Source organism: Mytilus trossulus, chromosome 5, assembly GCF_036588685.1.
Source record: "Mytilus trossulus isolate FHL-02 chromosome 5, PNRI_Mtr1.1.1.hap1, whole genome shotgun sequence".
NCBI classification, from domain to species: domain Eukaryota; kingdom Metazoa; phylum Mollusca; class Bivalvia; order Mytilida; family Mytilidae; genus Mytilus; species Mytilus trossulus.
In genome coordinates, this window is record NC_086377.1 from 11,584,307 (window position 1) to 11,603,508 (window position 19,202).

The window sequence follows — 19,202 nt, forward strand, 5'->3', positions numbered from 1 at the left end:
GATCGGATTAACTGATTCCCTGTTTATTTCTGTCCCTGTGCCTGGCAATGAATTTTTTAAGGTATCAGATTGTCACTTATTTTTGGAGGCTGCATGTGTCTGGGTTTTCTGGTTTTACTGTAGGCTAGCATATGTTCATTCATGATTAGTGTTGATTCAAATGTGCTGTGACTTAAAAAGTATAAGAAAAAAAAAAAAAAAAAAAAAAAAAAATTTAGAAAAAAATAATCCATCATTTTTTTAATTTTTTTTAAAGGGAATAACCTGAGACTACTATAACACACTATGTGTTATAGTAGTCTCAGGAATAACAGAGACCAAATAATATCAAAAAGACAAAACATTCATCACATGTTTTTAAACACACATTATATTTCATAGGCGGACAAATTTGGTTCATTACAAAGAAATCACTGAAGAATATGATTGGAGGGGCCCCATAATAGGTCATTCAGTGCCCCTCCCCCTATAGAACAGAACAGAACAGAACATATTTTATTTCCAATTAAGGGCCCACAAGGGGCATACAGAGCATACATGAATAAGGAAAAAGAATATTAATTTGATAGATATATAGATACAAACATTATTTTACATACAGTAACAATACAATTACTAACTCATATTCACTTTAATAAATTTACCAACAGCATTAAGGACCTGATTGTCTTCACAGTTTGATATGAAAAGTTCTGGATCTGCCACTGGATTTTCACAAAAAAAACCAAAAAAAAACAATTAAGGGCAAATATATAGAAAGTGAATAAAACTAAAACTAGGCCATGCAGGAGTATGAGGAGAGCTCAGTGTAACAAATTATTCAACATAACAAATAAAACTCATGATATACAGGAATTTCCAAGGGGGGGGGGTGTATTTGGACTCATGAAATTGACTTTAACATTCACAATTTGAACAGAACGTTGACTTTATCAGTGCTCATTTGGTTTCAAGAGGGGGTATGATACGGGTATGATATGCACAACCAACAAATGGTTGTCTGAAGAGGAATTATCTTAAGCTTTATTTGACTGATTTTTACCAACTAAATGATCATCTCTCGAGGATCATCTATAAATATATGATAAGCAGTTAGTAATTTTAACAGAACTGTAATTGCACCAGGGAATTTCTATACCAAATATAATATATAAAGTCCCTGGTGGCTGATAGGACTTTTAAAAGATGTTTTATTTAAAAACAAATTATGTCAAATATTCTTTGATAAATTTTGGTAATTGACTGGAAACTTTGAGGAAACTGTCAAAGAGGGATAACTCAATTTGATCACTCCAACATATATCTCTCTTTTCTCTACTGTCTCATTGGCACATTTTTATGATATGGACTAAATACTGTTATACAGTCGTAATGTCCATATTCATCATCAAATTAATGATATTTTCTAAATTATTTATTCTGAAGTTTAAAACTAGTGAAAAAACTAGTAAATTATAAAGAAGACTCTAGACAACAATGCAGTTCATTTTCTGTTACCTGTTACCTAATCTGTAGATTCTGCCTCTGTCAGGCGCATCACCATTTCTATTCATTTATGTGACCAGTGTGGACAGAGACTTCAACATCTAGACACTATCTCATTACTTTTAAGATTTTGCCTGACCCTGAGATTTTAAATTTCAAGTTATCTCCCATTTACCTAGAAATCAAATGAACCGGTTTCAGAAGATCATCATTATCCCCTCTGATGAATATATATATTATACCTAATAAAGAGGTTCAATTAACAGCGATATAACTGCAACTTTTGTTATCAAGAATAAATTACCTAAGCTGCATTTGGCAATAGCCAATACCTTTTAGAAATTTTGGTCCTCAAATTTTGTTCTTTATTCAACCTTTATAACTTTAGCTTTTGATTTGAGTGTCACTGATAAGTTGTAAAACCACTAGTCCATAGCCTCATTCCTTTCTATGTAAAATTCAGAAATTTCAAGCATTAACCAATAGCTACTTTGAGGGAGGGTAGGATGGGTCCTGATCCCAAAATCCTGAGCTTAAAAATATGAATCCCGAAATCCCAGGCTTAAAAATCCCGGAGTCCCGATAAAGGTCTTATCCCACCTCTACTTTGTCTGAAGTTCAAATAAAGTTGCAGTTATTTTATGTCAAAACAATACCTTATTCTGAATTGTGCTGAAAAAGTTAGCATACTTTTAATTGTATATGATATAAGAGTGCACTGGTTCCCAGGATATATAAAAAAGAAGATGTGGTATGATTGCCAATGAGACAACTATCCACAAAAGACCAAAATGACACAAATAGTACAAAACAGGTACTTCTGATCTGAACAACTAGGCAAATGTGCTCTTCTATTAGAATTTCATTTATGAGAAACTTTCAACACAAATTCTTTTAAGTAATCCAAAGTTCCCTTGATTTACTTGTTGACAAAGTCACAGCCGTGCCTAGGAACTATTTTGTTTAAAGTACTAGTAAGTACTCCTTTCTCATAAGTTCTTTCTGACCAGGCTCAAATGAGTGGTTCTATATCTAAAACAGCACAAAACTTGTCATATTGATTTCTGTTTCCTTCAGTGATCTATTTCCAGCATAGTAAAGCACATTAAGATTTGGTTCAAACATTATAATGACATGTAATCACTGAATTCAAGCTCAAATTAGACTGGTAGTAACTTTTGCATTAAACAAACAAATAATGATTGTGACCAATATTTTTTTAGCTGTCATTGGTGAACACCATACTTATATATATAGAAACTTGAATCCACAAGGGCAATTAATGCATCTCCCATAAAGTTAGACAAATTTCTAAACTGGTTGAATTTTTCTTCTTCTTTTTTGGCACCAAATTGAAAAAAGAGAAATTGTTCAGCACAGTTATATCTACAAATAATTTAAATTATATACCAACTTCTTAAATGCATTCCCCCATTTTCCCACCGCTGATTCAATGATGATTTTACCTATATTTGCATTTTTGACACAACTCTATCTAGATAATCTTGGAATAGCAAAAAATTATAAGAAGAGAGACAACTATGGTAAACTTTTCAAGACTCCTTGTATGATTTTCTTACCCTTATTTAAAAATAAGATTGTAAATATTCTTAATTATAATTTTACCAAAAAATTTGATAGATAAGTGCAAAATAACCCAAATGCAGTCAAGGGGAGATAATCACCCACTTTGTTTTTTTATAACACAAGGTAATCATCTATTCACCGTTCACTAATCACTTCTCTGAAATATTTTTTTCAAATTTATATAAAAAAATAATTACGGTAAGTTCAGTTATTAATGCAAGGTAAAATATTGCAATAAACACAATAATTTAAACTGCATGGCACTTTTGAAATGTTTTATATAAATTTAGCAGGATTTTTCTCAAAATTGTAAAAATTAAAATCGCATATAATTTTAAAATGACAAAATCACAATAATTAATGCACGCAATAATTTCTGAATTTACAGTATTTATATTGCCAAAAAAACAAAGTAATGTTTTCTGAAGAATCCTTTCTGTTTGTATAGACATCAATTATTGATATGATAATTGTCTTACGTATGTTTTGTTAGCAATCAAATTATATGTAGTAAATTGTGATGTTTTGGCTGTTATCATATTTTGGTTTATATGGCGCCATAGGTGAAAGTGTAATTATGAAACACCCAAAAATGAAACACTCATCAAAGAGATAAATGCAAGATGCATATCAAACATTACGATATAAACAGAAGATGTTGTATGATTGCCAATGATACAACACTCCACTCCACAAGAGACCAAAATGACACAGAGATTAACAACTTTAGGTCACTGTACAGCCTTCAACAATGAGCAAAGCCCATACCGCAAAGTTTGCTATAAAAGGCCCATGAAAATAACAATGTAAAACAATTCAAACGAAAAAACTTTCTCAAGTAAAAATATTTAAAACTTGAATTATTCCTTATGCAATATTAAATCACAAGTTTACAAGTGGCAGTAACAAAATAAAGCACCCACAAAAATTAATTTGTTTACAGTGTATTTTCACAGGGGTCTCATTGGGGGGTTCTGATCCCAGATCCCGCTAACTGTTTTGTCAGATTCCTGTATCCTGCTTACAATATGCAGGTAAGCAATTCTCAGTATTTTGTAATATCCTGTGTCCTGCTAGACTTCATATCCTGTTTTCACAGCACAATAATTTGACTTTCACGTGTCGATCATGCTTACAAAAAATCGACAATCCTGCATTACGCTTAGACCCTAATGAGACCCACTTTCACTGCTATTTTGGCTTTAAAAGCATTTTCTATTTCAGGAATCCACATGATGAGTGCATACTATAAAGGATCCAAAGTAAATATGTTTTGATCACATTGAGGAACTTTACTGAAGCTGTGTTTGGAGATTCTTGTTCAGGAGAGCATGCCCTATAGATCAATTTAGATGTGACAACTCGGGTATATTTCTTTATGTGCAAGTTTATCATATGGTTTGAAATTTCATTATAAGACATGTTAATTTATAATATTAAAAAGAAGATTTGGTATGATTGCCAATGAGACAACTAACCACAAAAGACCAAAATGACACAGACATTAACAACTATAGGTCACTGTATGGCCTTCAACAATGAGAAAAGCCCATACTGGATAGTCAGCTATAAAAGGGCCTGATAAGACAATGTAAAACAATTCAAATGAGAAAACTAATGACCTTATTTATGTAAAAAAAATGAAAAAAAAAATAATGCTTACATATAAAACTGATAATTAATATTTACTAAAAATCTTTTCCTAACTACTGTCATTTTATCTGAAATGGAAGAAATCAATAATTAATGTTCTCATATATGAACAATTTATTCACAAGTGGATTTAATTTGACTAGACCGTCACCGAAAATAAATTAATAAACTAACATGGCCTAAGCCACAATAATAAATTAAACAAACAATTAACTTAAAATTTCTGATAAGAATATTTTCATAAATATAAAAACATTTTTACAACATAATCTTTTCATCATATAGTATTATTTTTTTTTAGTAAAAAAAATGTTTTAAAAAAATATTCTAACTGAAATATGACAGCAGAGACAAATGTCTACAGATAAGACTATCATTTTGATCATTGATTTTCCAATAAAATATGCAATTTTAGGTAATCATAATGATATGGTGATAACAACATGACACCCCTATTGATAACAATGGTACAGTCCACATCATTCTCACAGACTAATTATCCAGATGTTCCAACTTCACATTTGAGGTGTGTTTTGAAATCTGAGTCATAATGACAGAAACATGTGTTAATTAGAAGAATAAAAGAGATATGTTGTGGAATAATATGACATGTTCAAGGTAATAGTAAATACACTTATCATCACAAGAATACACACATAAGGAACTGGGATTCTTATATTTGAAATTGCAATTTTAGAACAGTCTGTGTTGCACACTGGAATAACATAATTTAGATAACATAATTTCATTAGACATGTTAGACATGTTAGAAGGAGAATGGATTTTTTGAAACCTGTAAATGTTTTGATTGGGTGGTAGAAAGTTGTAGCAATACATAGTTGTTGTTACCCAGCAATTATATACTTAAAATGATTTGATATGAGGATTAGAAATTTTTTTTTTCAAACTATTTCAAAACAGAATTGTCTGGAATCAAAACTTGGTGAGTATATTATATAAAAGTGTTCATTATCATGATTATATATAAATGCTGACAGTTTGTTAATGAAAGATGACGTGATAAGAGGTACTGTAGAAACACTGTCTTATCATGTTTACCATGAAGTGTTTTATGTACTAGTACTATTATTAGTTTACTATTGCACCAACACATGGATTCATCTACTGATTGTTACAAGGCGCTGTGGGTTACATATTTTCATTGACTTCGAAGCGGTGTAAAGAAAAAGATATGTGTGGTATGTAAATTTCAATGCTAACCTTCTTATACCACAGAGATAACTATTATGAGGTTGGGGTTGAGGGTATTAGGGCTGTGGTGCTGGTGGTTTTGAAAAAGGGGGGGAAGGGTGGTTCAACAAACTTAACTATCTGTTTAATTTTGTACATTCAGGGTACTAACTTAATTGAGAGATTTTAAAGTCACTGATTCAAGTAACATTGTGTCAACAAATGTGAGACCTGATGCATGCTTTTATAATTATTGTTGTATTTAGAGCTTGAAGTTGCTTTTGACTTCTGTACTAAAGTGTTCAGAGTTATTTCCCCTTCACAAGGACAAGGAGGCATGTGAGAGCCTGAGAGGTGTATTCCCACCTGTAAGACCATTTTAAAATTACTATGAAAGTTGTATTTTATTTGAATCAAAGCCTATTAAACTTTTTTAAATTGCACCCCTTTCAAGCAACATTGGCAATTGATTAGCAGTTAAAATCACTTTTCTTTTACAGGCTTTAATAGACAATGAAAAAGGGGTAATGAGAAATCATTAGTGAGTTAATAAGTTTACAAAAGAGGGGTTAAAGATACTAGAGGGACATTGAAACTCATAACTGCAAGTAATTGTAAAAACTCTGGATTATATAAACAGGCTAGTTTCAGATTTAAGTATTTACAAATAATTTTTGACCTATAAAACTCTATTGGTAAAAACTGTAGAACAAGTATCTAGACACTATTGATGATCTATTGAAACCCATTCATATTTTACTGGCAATTGGCTGAATTAACAAATTTCTTGAATAATGATAAATACTGTAATGTTGTGTGACTTATTATAAAACTATGATAATAGTCTTATTAGGACCTTTAACAAAGAATAAATCTCTGAGGCCATAATTGTGTATTGGGCCATTTTAGGATTGTTTTGACCAGTGGATACATAAATTTACACAATGATTACATAATCAATGACAGTATACACAATGTGTGTGGTAACATGGTCTGGGATAGGATTTAATCTATTGATTTTATTGTCCATGTCACAGTACACTGGACATCTGGCAAAAGACTGGGGAATGCATGCAATGGTTCCCAAAAAACTTTAAAAAAAGAGATACTTTTATTGTGTGATATTTAGACAATGAATAAGATATTAAAGGTGATTAGAGATACACCATGAAATAGCCAAAATGCAAAATAGCCTAAATGCTGTGCTTAAAAGTGTGTTAAAACACCAAAAATCAAATTGAGTGAGAAGAGAAGAGACATATATTGTATTATATATTATATATATCGTATATGTCCTTGAATTTAATTTTGAAATTAAATTTACTGTGTGATGAAATTAGATTAAATTACGAAATTAAATATAACAGTTATTTTAATTTTTAAATGTCACTTAGAAAATTTTCATATGGGTAAACATGTATTATTCATGTTATTGACAAAAAAAGGATAAATGAAAGATTTTAAACTGATTTTTTTTTAAAAGGTGCAGAGTTAATTAGAAACATGATCAATCCTATTATACACTTAATATTTTCTGTCATGAAAAAAAGTCTTCAATATGTTTTCTAATATAATGACTTTACATTAATTTTACAAGTCCATAAAAGGTTAAAAAGACTTTAAAATGCAAAAAATACTTAAATAATGTGAAGACTGTTTTTTTCGGAAGAAATGTTATCCGCAAATGCCAAATAAATGGGTGGTGAAAACAGTGTAGACATTATTAGACGAAGTTGTTTGGATATGACCATTGTACAGCAGTTTTGATGATCAATGACAAATAAATTTACTACCTCCTCAGGCTAACAAGCCACAAACTTTCACTAGCCTGACACAAAAGTTACTAATCTCCAGCTACCAGGCTAGTTGAACCCTGATGACCTCTGATAAGATATATTATCATGAATGAAAGTAAAAATTTTCATCATCAGTTAGTTCCAATTTACCTGTATTAATTCTCATCAGTGTTGATGCTGACTCAAAACAGCCTAATTATGTAAGCCTTTGCATCCTTTTTGCCTCAATCTTATAATTATTTACCCAATTTTCATAAATTTGACTAGTGTTGTCAACGGTTACCGGTTAACCGATCGAACGACCGAATACCGAATACCAAAAACGCTAACCGGTTAACCGGACTTTTTTTCAATTTCGATAGTTTTGATATAAATTTGCATGGAAATCATTAAATAGTTTTGTTTTATTTAAAAATTGTCGTCGTGATTATTTATTTGACAGATCAATTGTCCAGTATATTGATTGCTATTGTTGATCCTAAATACATAAAATTAATTAGAGCATGGGGCAGGACCTTAAAGAAACACGATTGGTAAAAATGTTTTTTTAACAATAACTTTAAATCAGAGATGCGATTAAATTTTACTAATTAGTTCATTATTTTGTTTTTGATTTAATATTGTGTAAACATCTAAATGTGTAACCTCAATTGTGCAAGTTTTAGTCTTTCTTTAAACGAAATGCTACCTTAAAAATTGTGAAATGCAAACTAATGTGATTGTACTCAAGGTATACGTGATAGTACGAGTAACATGTTTAAAGAAACAAGCAAGCAAAGTAAAGAAACGGATCGTATGTTGAGCTATAGTTATTAATTTCTGTGTCATTTTAGTCTCTTGTGGAGAATTGTTTCATTGGCAATCATACCATATCTTCTTTTGTTTATAATTAATTATTTCAAATTGAAACACTCCACATTATTTTAGAAGACAACAAGAGAAAATTAAACAATGATCGGTTTCACTCAAATTCAATTCTTCGAGATCAAGACGTTTTTTTTTTATATATTTTTCAATTTGAAGTTGGTACAAATGCTATAGTTGATACCAGGGACAAAACTTAAAGGGGGCCCAGTCGCCCATGGCTCCTAGATTATGAACTGGGCCCCTAAACTTTCAGTTAAATTTCAGTTGAACATATAGAAACTAATTATGAAATATATGGTCTGGGCTCCTAGCTTGGAATTCCCAAGTTTAGTCTCTGGATACGGTGTATTTGTTTATTAAAAACCAAACTTCTCCAGGAATCCTCACAGACAAACCTTATAATGCCAAAGAACAAACATCAATTATTTAATAGTAGTCTTATAACTTGGATGAAAGGTTGTCAAATTGACACTTATATCACATCTTATAACTATGTGTACATGTATGGTACTATTGAAAAGGCTTTCAAACGACAACTTAAAACTACCGGTTAACCGGTTAATCAATCGAACGATTATCCAAGTAACCGGTTAGGCAAAAGTGTACGATTTGACAACACTATAAATTTCATTACGAATTTGAACTGCCTTGATCTCTTCCCAATAATAAAAGCAAACAAAGTGATAGGAATTTTGAATGTGAGTTTGATTAAAGTGAAACTTATCCTAAGTATTGGAATAATGAAAATAAATATCATCACTGTCAGTATGGCAAGCTGCAGGTTGTCTGTGAAATACGGGTGTTTATTTATTAATTATCATATTCAAACATCAATGATTAATTCAAATTATTCATTTGTTAGAAAATTCAGTATTTTTTTTTTAATAATCAAGTCAACCTCTGTTTCTATATCCCTGTTGTAAATTAGATAAACAGAGAATGAATAAGAATAAGAATCAGAATATTTATTATTCCAATCAAGGGCCCTTGAAGGGCAGCATAACATGTACACATAAAACAATACATCATGATTTGTAACAGAAAAACTTTTTTATAAACTAAAATGAAACATTTAAAAAAGTTCAGATAGATGTTATTACATTGTATCTTCATTCTATAAAAATCATATACATTTGATTCCAGGCAGAATGCAAAAAGCCTTCTAGCAATAAATATGTGACAGTCATTAAAATCTTAGGTTATCATGGTTATTTACAACCAATCAATACATTCAAACAAACAATTTTATAAATTTGATTTTAGCAACAAAAAAAGACATCTGAATACCACTGATCAAAGAACACGAAGAAACTCAGAATTAAATATGATTGGCCTATGAATATTTAATTACCAAGTCCTAGAGACAAAACTGTGATCAATCCAATTAAACAGATATGGTTGGTATGATATTATGTAAATTATTGATTGATATAAATGGCATATTGTGCTTGAAGGAGAGATTCAGATGCCTTTCTTCTTATGTCATGTTACAATGTATGTGTAGTTCAGAGTACACCGACCAAAGTGTGGTTCACCTTCCTTTGTTTAGATGAGATATATTGTGTACCATATGTTATTCTGACATGCAGCCGAAAGTCAAAATCATCTCTCTCTCAACACACATGCATTACCATGAATATAAAAATGAGGGGGGGATAGGGGGGGATAGGAGGGGTCATGATCCCGAAATCCTGGGGTTTAAAACAAGAAATCCTGGGCTTAAAAACACGAAATTCTGAGGTCCTGAAATTCAAATAAAGAAATTCCCAGATCCCTAAAGGGTCAATCACAAAATCCCGAGCTTATAAAAGACACCCGATCCCAGAGTCCCTATAAAGGTCCTATCCCCCCCTAAAAAATGTGTTCTTAAATCCCTACTACTGTCAATTACTATGACAGTGTCATGACTGTTATCACTAGGCAGTCAACACTGAGGTTGTGAGTTTGAACCCCACTCATGTTGTTCCACTCAACTCCAATCTTAATTGACAAGAACTGTCAGTTTTCCTATCTAAGGTCAGTGGTTTTCTCTGGGCACGCCAGCTTTCTCCAATAAAAAATGGCTGCCATGGAATATGCTTTGATACTCCCAAAAGTGGTGCTTAAAAGTGGCATTAACACACCAACAGTCAATCAATCTTAAATTGCAAGATATAAAATGCAAACTCTTTTTTTTTTTATAAAATGGATTATAATTAAAAGAACGAATATTTGGTAAGATTGCCATCAAGACTCACCCGATCTTCATCAGAGACCAAATAATATAGAAGTAACAGCTAGAGGTCAACAATGAGCAAAACTAAACCCACTTAGTAACTAGAAAGTCCTGTTAAAAGTACTAGAAAAGTTTCGTGATTTGTTTTTTATTGTACATGTATAAAGATTTTTATTAGATATAATACTATTTATGTAAATCTTTCCAAAGAATAGCCTGACTCTAGCACTACTGTAAACCAACTTATTGTTGCAAGCGATTTATTTTTTTATTGACTTTCACAAAGAAAAAAATAACGTGAATATAAATCGTTGCGAACAAGTAAATCTTTATTAATCTATATCAAGTAAATAAGAAAATCGTGAATTTCAAAAGCCATGAAAATTAGGCTAGAATTGGAATAACACAAAATAAAGTATTTGCGATAATAAGTAGGTTTACAGTGATCTTTGACTGAGGTCAAGAATATTTTTTAATGTCCTTACGATCTTGGTTTTTAATCATACCAGCAGTTCAAATTTATTCCATATATATACTTTTAAACATTTTGTTCAAAATATCATTTAAAAATACATTTATCTATTTTGCTGATCCAAACAAAGCATTTGCCATCAGAGTATAAAGTCCCAATACATAATTTATTTCCCCAAGACTACTTAATATTATATATATTTTGCCTGAAGTCATTTTGTAATGATTTGATATAGTGAAGCCTCCCACCCCACATTTAATACAATCAATACACATATCTCACAGTTGATTGAATGCTGTTCTGCCTCACCGACCACATCTGTTCTTTATGATTTAAGCCACAACAAAGACTCTTTATGATTTGTCAATAAATACATTGGACATAACAGTTCACTATAAGGTTGGATTTTCACTATTTTTATAAATTTCTTACCTTTAAAATAGAAAAGTAAAAATAAAAAGGTTTCATAAAAAATGAATGGTAGGAGTTGTACAGCTTAATTAGGAAACACTAGCTGAAATGTGACCATTTACAATTTAAAAAAGTTATATTACCGTACATTTAGTTAAAAGTTGACTAAAATTATTTAATGTGTTTTCAAATGCAGATTTCAATTAGCTGGTTTTTGGACATAACTGACATTGTGGAAAAAGGGGGGGGGGGGGTTCCTAACCATTGATAAAGAGGGTGTTCCAACTATATGCCCCCATTCAAATTTATTATTTATTGTTAAAAAAAATTAGCGGTTCCAACCCTTTCTAAAAGTATTGAAATCTATTCTTTTGGCTAAACCATAATATCTTGGTGTAAATTAGATACCACTTATTGAAAGTGAACCTAATACTTAAATTAACCTACATTTTCTATTAATCTACTAATTATAGTGTTTACTTCTATACTGAAAGGTGAAAGTGAAAAAAAAACATTGCGTTTTTTATTTCACACTTCATTTGCGAAAGAATTTAAACTGAAGATAAAAGTTGTTTTATTTTCTTTTAATGATAGGAGTGTTTACCATGTTTGCCAAGATGGGATCATATTAAGAGTTAATTGGAAGAGGTCTGGGAAAGGATGGCTTGTCTGTGGGAGACTCCTTAACATTGCTGCAAGTTTTGTTAATCTAAAATCGATTTTACATATATATTCATATAGGTAAATCAATTTTTCCCAAATTAAGTTAAGAAGGGGGGTAGGGGGGTCAGCGAAAAAACTATGTGAATTTAGTTTTTTATCCTTCATTGAACTTTTGATGTCGCCCCTAAATCTATCAATATATAGGTTGATACATCTACATCACCACAGACTGACTCCTACATAGATATTGACTTACAAACAAAGGCAGCAACCATGAATTACATATGGTTCAGTCTAGGACCAAATTAGCTTAGTTGGTACAGGCATAAAGTGTGGCTACCTTTGAATTTTGAATTACATTTTTAACTATAATCCTCTTGTTGACTTCATGCCGTATCATGCTGCCATTGGTACAGCCTTTTCTACACCCTCTGAAAGACACCTGTTCTTTACCAAACATCAATGCCGTATCATGCTGCCATTGGTACAGCCTTTTCTACACCCTCTGAAAGACACCTGTTCTTTACCAAACATCAATGCCGTATCATGCTGCCATTGGTACAGCCTTTTCTACACCTTCTGAAAGACACCTGTTCTTTACCAAACATCAATGTCGTATCATGCTGCCATTGGTACAGCCTTTTCTACACCCTCTGAAAGACACCTGTTCTTTGACAAACATCAATACTGTTGATTTGCTAATAATGACTATGCAAAAAAAGAGACAAAGAAGAAATGAGAATTTATTTGTCCTTATTTACTCGTTTGTCTGTAATCTTGTGATATTTTTGTTAATTGATAAGCTTTGGTTTTACTAAAGGTTAAATTAAAGGTACTACTAAGATCAAACTTACTGAGGACAGCATTTAAATAGGATAATACCCAAGATAAAGTCGGTTACTTTTACAAACAAAGAAAAGTTCGCCTAACCGTAACAACAAATTATTTATGTTATTAAAGGGAATATTGTTATGTTTGAAATATGTATTGAGATAGTCAGTGTGTATTTGTATAATTGACCAAGGACTGGAAATATGTATTGAGATACGCCGTGGAAATATGTATTGAGAAAGTCCATGTTTATTTATATTATTGACTGAGTGCTGTTACCACTTTGTTAAAAAACAACGAAAAGTACTGAGAATTTAGATATTTTTTCCTCATAACTATTTGATTTTCTTTGTTCCTCAGATATCTACCTGAAGACACAGAATGTTTAGATGTGGAGATTTATAATAATTGGATTTAACATGATATTTGTGATATTCCAGGACATTTAACCAGAATTGGATATACTGACTAATTGAATGTAAGTAATTAAATATGTCACCCTTTTAATTTATTCTCTTTTTTTACCGTTACTTAAGAAGTGGGGAGAAAGATACCACAGGAACGTTTAAACTCATAGATTGAAAACAAACCAACAAGGACATAGCTTAAAAGGAAAAAGACAAACAGACAAATAATAGTACATAAGACACAACATAGAAAACTAAAGACTAAGCAACACAAACCTTACAAAAATATACTTAAGTAGTTGTCGTTTGTTTATGTAATATATACGTGTTTCTCGTTTCTCGTTTTGTTTATATAGATTAGACCGTTGGTTTTCCCGTTTGAATGGTTTTACACTAGTAATTTTTGGGCCCTTTATAGCTTGTTGTTCGGTGCGAGCCAAGGCTCTGTTTTGAAGGCCGTACTTTAACCTATAATGGTTTACTTTTTAAATTGTTATTTGGATGGAGAGTTGTCTCATTGGCACTCACACCACATCTTCCTATATCTATTAAGATGTAAATAAAAAAGGGGGATATTTTTGTTGTTGATTATTCTAGTTCTAATTGGCTAGTGGTCAAGCTTATTTCAGCTTCTTGTCTTGACCTTTTTCATGCCCCTTTTCTACCTAAGACATGTTAGAATTGATTGTACTTCTCCCAGTGATATGAATTATAAATGAAGGAACATACATATTTAGTAACGTGATACCATGTATTCCTTAAGTACAAAAGAGAGAAGACATGAATATGACACTAAGATAATAAAAAAAATATAAAAAAGGGGGGGATGTTTTTGTTGTTGATTATTCTAGCTCTAAGTGGCAAGTGGTCAAGCTTATACCAATTTCTTGTCTTGACATAACCCCCATTCTACCATATAATTGATTCTATCTCTCCCAGTGATATTTAAAAAGATTTAAACTGACAAAGTGACTTAAATTTCCTGAAGTACAAAAGAGAAAAGACATGAATGTGACACTATGACACTATATAAATAAAGTTATACTCTTGTCTCATCCTACTACAGTGTCATAGATATAAGAAAATGTGTGTCTGTTTATTTAACATATCTTTTCTCCTTTGTATTGAAGAGACTGTACGTCATTTTGCACCCATCCTTCTATTGGGTTTAATATCTTTCACAAAAGTTAAGTCATGTGCAATTGGAGTTATTTTTCAGGTCATTAAGTTTAGAAATATTAAATATAGTATAAGGTTATTGACGTTGTTAAAAAATTAAAAACATGGTTCAAAAAAGTTAATCTGTGGGTATTATTGAATTAATTTAAAATTAGATGACAAGGCAAAAGTTTTCTTTGTCCTACTCAGGGAACTTTACGGGTATCGTGACATTATGGTCAGATGTTATTGGTAGATATAGGAAAGAACTTGTTCCATTGTAATACATTACGGTCAGATGTTATTGGTAGATATAGGAAAGAACTTGTTCCATTGTGATACTTTTGTACAAAGGAATTTTTTCTGATTGTATCCTTATTGTTCAGGGCAAAATTTTTAAATAATTCTTTGATTGCTCATTGTTCTAAATTTTATTTTTTGTGTGTAGGGGTTCAACTCCAATTTAAAACAAAAATGTAATGTATTTAATGTCAATTATTTGTGGAGCATATATAAATTTGTAGGGGTCATTGTGCATATGTAAATGACTGACTTAAATTGGCTTGCACCTGGTATTATGATGACAAGAATGTAAAGGAAATTCAGGGATATTTGTCAAAACCACAGCAACCAAACAAAAATTAGATAGACATGATATATCAGTATATGCTTTACTAGCCATGGGTCCTGGCTAATCTTGTCAATATCCTTGTGACACGCAGCTAGATTGGGCTGGATGCCATGCTTATGCTTTACCAGTGGCGGATCCAGGAATTTTTATAAGTGGGGGCCTACTGACTGCTTAAGAGGGGGCCCGCTCCAGTCACGCTTCAGTGATTCCCTATATAAGCAACCAAATTTTTTCCCCAAAAGGGGGCCCAGGGCTCCCTGGCCCTCCTTATTCTGCCTCTGTAATAAAACTTCATTCTAACAAATAAACAAGCCCCATGCCAAGCTGGTAAAATTTTCAGGAACCTTTTGTTCAGTGGTTGTTGATGTGGTTTGTAAGTGTTAGTATGCCCCATTTATTGGCATTATGTTTATTGTCTGTGCGTCTGTTTGTGTTGATGTGGTTTGTTAGAGTTAGTATGCCCCATTTATTGGCATTATGTTTATTGTCTGTGCGTCTGTTTGTCTGTTCATTGGTTTGTCTGTCCCTCCATCTGTTCTTTCATCTGTCTGTCTGTCTGTATGTCCCACATCTAGATAAAGTTTTTGGTCAAAGTAGTTTTTGATAGAAGTTGAAGTCCTATCAACTCAAAACTTAGTCATTTTAGTACCTTATGATATAATCTTCCTAATATTGATTCCAAATTAGAGTTTTGACCACAATTTCATGGTGTGATTAGGGCATCGGTGCTATGGACACATTTTTTCTTGATTTTTTTCTCATTTGTTTTATAGATAGATTAGACCATTGGTTTACCTTTTTTCATAGTTTTACACTGGTCTTTTAGGGCCCTTTATAGCTTTTTGTTCTGTGTGAGCCAAGACTGTGCTTGAGGCCATTACATCTTTGACCTATAATTGTTTACGTTCTACACAATTTTGACTTTGATGGAAAATTGTCCAATTGGCTCTCATATCACATATACTTGACTTGTTTCTATGTGAAACAATTCATATGCATTTAAAATCATGAAATGTTAATTTTGAAGAAATTTCTTAACATATATATGACATGTATGATTGCCCATTGTTCATGTTGTTATTTTTTGTAACTTTATTTTGCTTAAAGATACTGATATAGGTTTTTAATTGAGATTTTAACTGCTATGGTTTATAGGAGGCATTTCATAAGAAAACGAATTTTGACAGCTAAGTTAAAGTAACATTTAAATCCTCTTAGAGATAAGTGATATATTCTTCCTGTTAATGGGTGGTTATAATACCTGTTTGTCAGATAAGTAGGAAGGATTGGGGTATCTACATCTACATAATACCTCTTAACTTCAATATGCTGAAGATTACAAGATATGATACAGACAGTAAGTCAGTGGTATAATAATAAGAGGGGGAAAACTGACTGCTTAAGGCCTGCTCCTGCAGTCATGCTTTAGTGATTTCTTAAAAATCTATCGAATATTTCCCTCAAAAAAGGAGGCCTAGACTCCCACCTAATTTATAAGAGGAAGCAGAGACATATAATACATGTATTATATGTCTCTGGAGGAAGTAAGGGTATTAACACATTCTATTTTATAAAAAACAACAACCAATGAACATCATTAACACTCTAAAAAAATGACTTATTGCTTCTTCTAAAATAATTTGTCTTTTAAAGTTATGACCTCTGGTCAATCCCACAAGTTTCTCTCATTTGGCTTTAAGAAGATAAAATATAAAACCACCTGCTATTCAGGTTATTTTTTTTATTTTTTTTGGGGGGGGGGGAGGGTCATTTTAGCTGATACATCTCATTTTCTTGTGTTGACCTCTGATGCCCTGTTTGTCCTGGTTCCCCAAACAAATATTAAATGGATCTTCAACTTACAAGAATTTAGCTCTTCTTTCACTGCATATTTGAATAAATAGATCTTTCGAGATAAAACAATCTTCACCTCTCAGATATACCTCTTAACTTCAGTATGTCACAGAACACAAGGATCACAAATATTTCCCTAGGTGATGTACCCGTGAACCCCTGTATGACACAGTACTTTGTACAAACTCTCCACTGATAATTGATTACCTGCGGCCCTCTATGATTACCTGCGGCCCTCTATGATTACCTGCGGCCCTCTATGATTACCTGCGGCCCTCTATGATTACCTGTGGCCCTCTATGATTACCTGGGGACCTCTATGATTACCTGCGGCCCTCTATGATTACCTGCGGCCCTCTATGATTACCTGGGGACCTCTATGATTACCTGCGGCCCTCTATGATTACCTGCGGCCCTCTATGATTACCTGGGGACCTCTATGATTACCTGGGGACCTCTATGATTACCTGGGGACCTCTATGATTACCTGGGGACCTCTATGATTACCTGGGGACCTCTATGATTACCTGCGACCCTCTATGATTACCTGGGGACCTCTATGATTACCTGGGGACCTCTATGATTACCTGCGGCCCTCTATGATTACCTGCGGCCCTCTATGATTACCTGGGGACCTCTATGATTACCTGCGGCCCTCTATGATTACCTGCGGCCCTCTATGATTACCTGTGGCCCTCTATGATTACCTGGGGACCTCTATGATTACCTGGGGACCTCTATGATTACCTGGGGACCTCTATGATTACCTGCGGCCCTCTATGATTACCTGCGGCCCTCTATGATTACCTGTGGCCCTCTATGATTACCTGCGGCCCTCTATGATTACCTGCGGCCCTCTATGATTACCTGGGGCCCTCTATGATTACCTGCGGCCCTCTATGATTACCTGGGGACCTCTATGATTACCTGCGGCCCTCTATGATTACCTGGGGACCTCTATGATTACCTGCGGCCCTCTATGATTACCTGGGGACCTCTATGATTACCTGCGGCCCTCTATGATTACCTGGGGACCTCTATGATTACCTGCGGCCCTCTATGATTACCTGGGGACCTCTATGATTACCTGGGGACCTCTATGATTACCTGCGACCCTCTATGATTACCTGGGGACCTCTATGATTACCTGGGGACCTCTATGATTACCTGCGGCCCTCTATGATTACCTGCGGCCCTCTATGATTACCTGGGGACCTCTATGATTACCTGCGGCCCTCTATGATTACCTGCGGCCCTCTATGATTACCTGTGGCCCTCTATGATTACCTGGGGACCTCTATGATTACCTGGGGACCTCTATGATTACCTGGGGACCTCTATGATTACCTGCGGCCCTCTATGATTACCTGCGGCCCTCTATGATTACCTGTGGCCCTCTATGATTACCTGCGGCCCTCTATGATTACCTGCGGCCCTCTATGATTACCTGGGGACCTCTATGATTACCTGCGGCCCTCTATGATTACCTGGGGACCTCTATGATTACCTGCGGCCCTCTATGATTACCTGGGGACCTCTATGATTACCTGGGGACCTCTATGATTACCTGGGGACCTCTATGATTACCTGGGGACCTCTATGATTACCTGCGGCCCTCTATGATTACCTGCGGCCCTCTATGATTACCTGTGGCCCTCTATGATTACCTGCGGCCCTCTATGATTACCTGCGGCCCTCTATGATTACCTGGGGACCTCTATGATTACCTGCGGCCCTCTATGATTACCTGGGGACCTCTATGATTACCTGCGGCCCTCTATGATTACCTGGGGACCTCTATGATTACCTGCGGCCCTCTATGATTACCTGGGGACCTCTATGATTACCTGCGGCCCTCTATGATTACCTGGGGACCTCTATGATTACCTGCGGCCCTCTATGATTACCTGGGGACCTCTATGATTACCTGCGGCCCTCTATGATTACCTGGGGACCTCTATGATTACCTGCGGACCTCTAT

At 33.7% G+C, this 19,202-nt stretch overlaps 1 protein-coding gene across 4 annotated transcripts in view; it reads left to right on the plus strand.

The window, feature by feature from the left end:
* Positions 1-63: 63 nt before the first annotated feature.
* LOC134718519 (uncharacterized) overlaps positions 64-19,202 on the plus strand; it is a 42,678-nt gene continuing 23,539 nt past the window's right edge. For 2 of the 4 annotated variants that reach the window (XM_063581098.1, XM_063581095.1), the window contains exons 1-4: positions 64-179; positions 4,297-4,438; positions 5,141-5,343; positions 13,532-13,649. The gene's annotated coding sequence lies outside the window, so the exon portion shown is untranslated. Of the gene's footprint in view, positions 180-4,296; positions 4,439-5,140; positions 5,344-11,647; positions 11,666-13,531; positions 13,650-19,202 lie in introns of those variants that run through there. The other 2 variants (XM_063581097.1, XM_063581099.1) reach the window with 2 other exon arrangements.